General features: G+C 32.9%; 1 protein-coding gene across 1 annotated transcript in view; it reads left to right on the forward strand.

Annotated features, from left to right (window-relative positions):
• The window catches only part of LOC126897467 (uncharacterized), an 84,108-nt gene that overhangs the window by 59,765 nt on the left and 18,304 nt on the right, over positions 1 to 6,039 (forward strand). The window lies entirely within an intron of this gene.

The following is a 6,039-nucleotide window of genomic DNA, read 5'->3' on the forward strand; positions in this document are numbered from 1 at the left end:
AATATATTCGTAAGTTTCATTACGCTGTCCGCCGGCATAATGTTCGTTAGAACAAATACATTAAGCTCAAAGACTAGCTACCCAATATATATAGGCTTACAAATTTATTCTAACCTAATATACCTAATTCTAGAATAATATCTAGTTAGTGTATAGTGTCTAGTGATTTATAACTAAATGGTAGAAATAATTTTAAATTCTGCTGTCATTGAAAATAATCAATTTTCCGAAGAATATTCATACGAATCAGCTCTACTAGATGTACTATTTTTTAGACGTGTGACGTAGTAATTATCGGTTAATTATAATGGAAATTGACTTTAATACTTAATATTAAATTTAGTTATTTAAAAAATATTATTTCTCTAAATTTTCTTTTCAATTCTGCTTTTTATAAATTATATGATATAGCATTAAATTCTTAATTCTTTACTATATTTAATGTACATTTTAGACAAGGAATAACTTGCAAAAACCTTAAATATATTAATGAAAAACCCTTACAAGACATTTGTCCAAAAGCCTGTTGCGGTCTACGAATTATATTAGAGCACCATTTAAAAAATTAGCAGGCAAACTTTGTTAGTGTGAGTTAACTAAATTAATTATAAGTCTTTTAACAGACCTTCATTATTGATAATTTCTTTAGGAAAAATCTAGTACCACTATTGCTAGTAAAAATAATGCATCAGAACCTTTAACTGTTTCAGAAATTTCTGAATACTCTGCTACAAGTTCAAATAATAGTAGTCCCATTTCTTTTATGAACCAAGTAATTTATAATTGAAACCTATATTAATTTTTAACAGTCATTTAAAAATACATATTTATTTCCTATTTTATAAAATTATTGTTTTCCTTTATTTTAAGATAAATATAGAAGAAATATCTGGTAAAGGAAATTTGATAATGTCATTTTATAAAAAAATATAAAGCTTAGTGATGAATTAAAGAAAATGATGACTGAAATAATTACTAAATACATGATACAGCATTAAGTATAAGGTTCTCATAAAATCATTAATAATATTTCTGATAGTATCATTAATATATTTAAATCTAAAGTTAAGGTTTGTAAAATTAAAAAATTTTGTATGAAAATTGGTACAATTTTAAATATATCTGTTTAATTGACTTTGACACGGCCACGACGTTGTCACCCGTTTGACACCCAGCGGTCGTGTCAGCTCCTTCTCAGCCTCCGCTTCACTGTAATCCGGACCGTTATACACACACGTTATCGTCGTGGTGTAAAGTCCAACAAATGCCTAGCGTCGAATACCCGCCGCAATAATACGCTGTGAAGTAATCTTCGTGACACCGATATCGTTGCTACTTTTTACCATCCGCAAGAACCGTGCATTTCACCGCAGTTACGAACATTCTACACCTACAGAGACTTGTGCCTTTACTTTATAATTGTGTAATTGAGGTTGTCAATATACGGCTTTCTAAACCTGAGAATTAAAAGTGGTGTATTTCTTTCTTTTTTTTTAATATCCCTCACGCGAGTTGGTGCAACATCCCCAACAACTTATAGGAAACATACTTCATTAGTGTGCCCGCACAAAAACTAAAGGGAATATTGTACCAAAAATATCATAATACATTGACAAAATAACGCAAACACAAATTGTAGTCTTTCATAAAAATAGTAAAAAAAGGTTCTCATGATAGTAACTTAGAACAAACATCTACTTAGACTACTTAGAGCAACTATAAGTAAATAATCAATAATATTAATTTTTACTAATAATTAGTAAAATAATATGGTTTATTTGTAGATAATAAAATTTTAATTAAAGTAAAAAAATTGCTTCAGTTTAACATTGAGCCTATAAATGAAGTCATTTTAAAATGGTAAGAGACTTGTGATATTTGTAGAGAATATCTGTTGTCTCCAAGTATTAACATTAATAATATTCTCGAAGAATGGCCTATGTACAAACAGTCGTTTGATCACAGTTTGGTAGTATTTTAATTATTCAAAATTCTTAAGTATTTTTATAAGTAGAATTGTATGTATATTTCAATTAATTATAGTAACTGAAAAATATGTTTACATGCTCAGGATTACAATTTTATTTATTCTGCGCTTAATGATTTTAAATTTATAAAAATATAGTTGTGTGTGTGTATGCCTTAGTTACAGTTAGGTTTATATTTCAATGATACTAATTACATAATTACTTTTTCTGTTAATTTAATTCTAGATTGATATTGATTTTGAATATATATATGCTTCAAAACGAAATTCATTGTTTGTTAATTGGGATCAATTTATTATTAAGATCATTCCGTTAATGATTAATTAAATAAAGGATAGAAATAGAAAATTATTACTTGAACGTTTAATAGAAATAAATAAAACTAATATTGATAAGACAATTTCTCACAATTTTTAATTTATCAAATAATAATATATTAATTTTTTTTACAGAAACCAGAAGTCTTTTAGTTTTAGATATAATAAATGCTTTACTAGTTCCAACTTCCAGATCCTATGAAAAAGATTCAGTTGAAAATAAGAGACACATTGTAAAAACATCTATTTCTGATGCTAGTAATTCGTTTTTATTAAAAGTGGCTTCAATGAATTATCTACATTTTCAAATCCAATTAAAATTTGATATCGCTTTAAAAAAAAAAAAAGTACAACCAATTATCTGTGTTGCTGAAACTAATTTTGGTGGTATCAATAATATTTATGTGTATTTTTTCAACACCTATTATAAATTTTCAAAATCATACGAGCATTAGATACATGCTTTAAAATTGTTCAAGTATTTGACTAACAGTACCTCATTTAATCTAGTTTAGTATGGACATTTATACAAACATTTATTTATGATTTTCACAATGATTGTGATATTAAAAGCTCTTTGCTAACTTCATTAATCTCTTATTTAAATATATAAGTTTTCATAATTTAACTATTACATTGTGCAATAATTTGAGATTGGGAACATGTCTCCTCATATAAAGCAAATTGAGTTAAAAATTATGGTAATAAATACATTTTTTTTAAGTATAAACTTTCACAAAAATCAAATTTAAAGGATTAAGAAAATAGGTTAAATAAGTTATTTTCCTTATTTTTAACATATTAATAATAAAAATAGTATTAATTTAAAATAATTTTTTTTTGTTCTTAATTATTTTTTTTTTATATGTAAATACTTATTTTTTAATAATAAGTAATAATATTAAAACTTAGAAGTGATAGAAAAAGTGTAAATGCACATTTAAACATTCCGAAAAGATGATTTAGAAAAGTATATTTTTGTTTCTGATGAAAGTTCCTTGTAGTCCAGTGTTTAAAACTTATAACTATGTTATAAGTAACAAAAATGTTTTATTAAAGGGCTTGATACAATATCAAGCTCTTTAAAATTTTATACGCGTTAAAAGTAAAGAAATATACAACTACTTTATATTACTTGAAGTGCTTGAGGATATATCCATGTTTGCAGTTGAGTTCTGACGTTTCGGAATTAACTGCAAACATGGATATATCTTCAAGCACTTCAAGCAATAAGACAATCCATGAAAGCTTTAACACATTTATACTTTATTTTATTTTTATAATATCTATATAAAAATTATAATATTAACTTATTGAATGTCAATTTCATACTAAATTTAATTACTATTATTATTATTTATTCATATATTATAATTATAAATCAAAAACTAATCAGAATAAAATAAAGGGAATAAGAGTTATTGTTGCTTTTGAAATAATCTACAAATTTCTTAAAATTAAACAATATCTACAGATTTGCATCGACCTGTTAAAATTTTATTTGGACCATTCGCTATTTAATAGTAAAAAAATAACAATAGGCAAATTTACCCTTAAAATCCACCCTTAGGTATAAAATTATAATGGCTCCTAAAAATTAATAAAACTTCAATCTAGTTAATTTTAATCTAATAAATTAATAATTCATTTTTAAACGGTATAAACGGCGGCAGCGGCGGTAGGAATATATAAATATATATTCGTAAAGCACATTAGACGCGGGCGGTATTGGTCAGTCAAAATAAAAATTTGTTTATATATATATAATTGATGTCACGCACGCGTGTACGGGTACGAAAACCAAACATATAAAATTTTACAGGAAAATATTGTTGTCGGTTATTGGTGAGCGGGGTGGGGTGAATGCGTTACAACCGTCTAGTCTCAAAGCCATATACGACGGCATATGCGAGATTGTCAATTATGACTATCAATAGATATAATTTATNATGCGTTACAACCGTCTAGTCTCAAAGCCATATACGACGGCATATGCGAGATTGTCAATTATGACTATCAATAGATATAATTTCTGTATTGGCAGTTAGTGTATTTATATCCCGCAGGGGAATCCGCAAGGATTACGGGCCTAACAACCCCGCGGACCCTAGTTATTTCAGTGGGGGTGGCAACACGTACCACTGCACTTAGCCGGTCATGACTTTGGTTAGTTGGGACCGGTAGGCCTGGGCATACCTGCTTGCTAACAGCGAATAGGCCCCCCTAACCCAGCCATACCAAGTGAAAGGGTTGCTAACTTGTCACAGGGTAGTTAGCCGAAAGGTAAAGTGACCATTGGGATCCTCTATGGCACCTGGCGCACCATAGAGTATACAGCCTTATCACAGTATCGAGCTCTGCTGTGACGGACCTTTATTTCTCGACTTCTCGTGGGAACTATATGGACAAAAACATAGAAAAACCACAAAACAACGAACTTGTGACGATCAGGGATCCTACGGACAACCTGTCGGAACAAGATCGTGAACTGGCGACTCTTCGCAGAAGAATCGCCGAACTTGAAGGTCTCAATGCCAACAACGGGACACTTGGTGAACCGTCTACTAGCAAAGAGACAGCAACGTCAGAAAATGTAGACCAGGAATCGCAAGATCAACTGGGAGCAGTAGCTGACAAAATCGAAGGTCTAAAACTTAGACCTGAGAAATTGAGCGGCAGTCAGAGGCGCAAGCTGAAGAGGAGCCGAGCAAACATGGAGGGGCAGAAGAACCTACCAAAGGAGGGAGACAAGGGAACCGATGACTTGAAAAAGTCAAAGGGAACCGAAGCTCAAAAACCTGAGGACAAGGGGCAAGAACCTCCATGTAAGAAAACTCATTGGGTACCGACCTACAGGGACGTGGTAACCGATGATAAAAAAGTGGCTCTGGTCCTCGCAGGCTACCCCACTAACAAGTTGACCACAGAGCAGGGGCTACTCATTGAGTCTTGTGTTGGAGACTTGATACTGTCGGGTACTGATGGAACCGACGTACCAAGGTTTGAAGACACCAGACTCACTGATGGAGCACTTGTGATCAGTGCAGCCCAAGAGAGCTCTCTTAAGTGGCTCACTGACCATGTCAACTTGATAAAACCTTGGGACGGTGCAGAACTCCATTTGGAAGCCTACAACCCGATCAAGTATAAACGGATGGTCACTCACATACCAGGGCTGCCAAAAGATTCCAAGAAGATCATGGAAATTTTGGCAAAACAAAACCCAGGGCTGAACACGGCGATCTGGAAAGTCCACCATGAGACAGAGGTTGGCCCGAAAGGACAAACTCTGTTCCTAAGTGTGGACGAAAACAGCATGGTCAAACTGGAGGAACTGAAGCGCAGTCCATATTTTGGAATGGGCAGAGTTTGCTTCACAGATTATGTTGCCAAGCAGCCACCAGCCCGGAAGGATGTGAAAAAATCCACACCTCAAAAATCTGGGAAGAGGAAGGCTGAGGAATCACCAGTGCCACTCGGGAAAGGAGGTAAGGCACAGGTAAGGGGCAAACGGACACACTTTACTCCTGCCTCGAAAGGGAAGGGAGGAAGTGTGTTACGTAAGGGAAAGGAACCCAGGAAACCGCCACCCTCAATAACGGCCACAGCTGAGGGGAACCTCTCCACAGATCCAAAATGAAATGTGGAGAGCAGAACCAAGGCACGGTCGCCACCTGAGGACGGCGGTGGGACACCACCCACAGGGGGGGCTGTGTGACACAGGGACTGTTTCA

Source organism: Daktulosphaira vitifoliae, unplaced genomic scaffold (genome assembly GCF_025091365.1).
Source record: "Daktulosphaira vitifoliae isolate Bord-2020 unplaced genomic scaffold, ASM2509136v1 Scaffold_2, whole genome shotgun sequence".
NCBI classification, from domain to species: Eukaryota; Metazoa; Arthropoda; class Insecta; order Hemiptera; family Phylloxeridae; genus Daktulosphaira; species Daktulosphaira vitifoliae.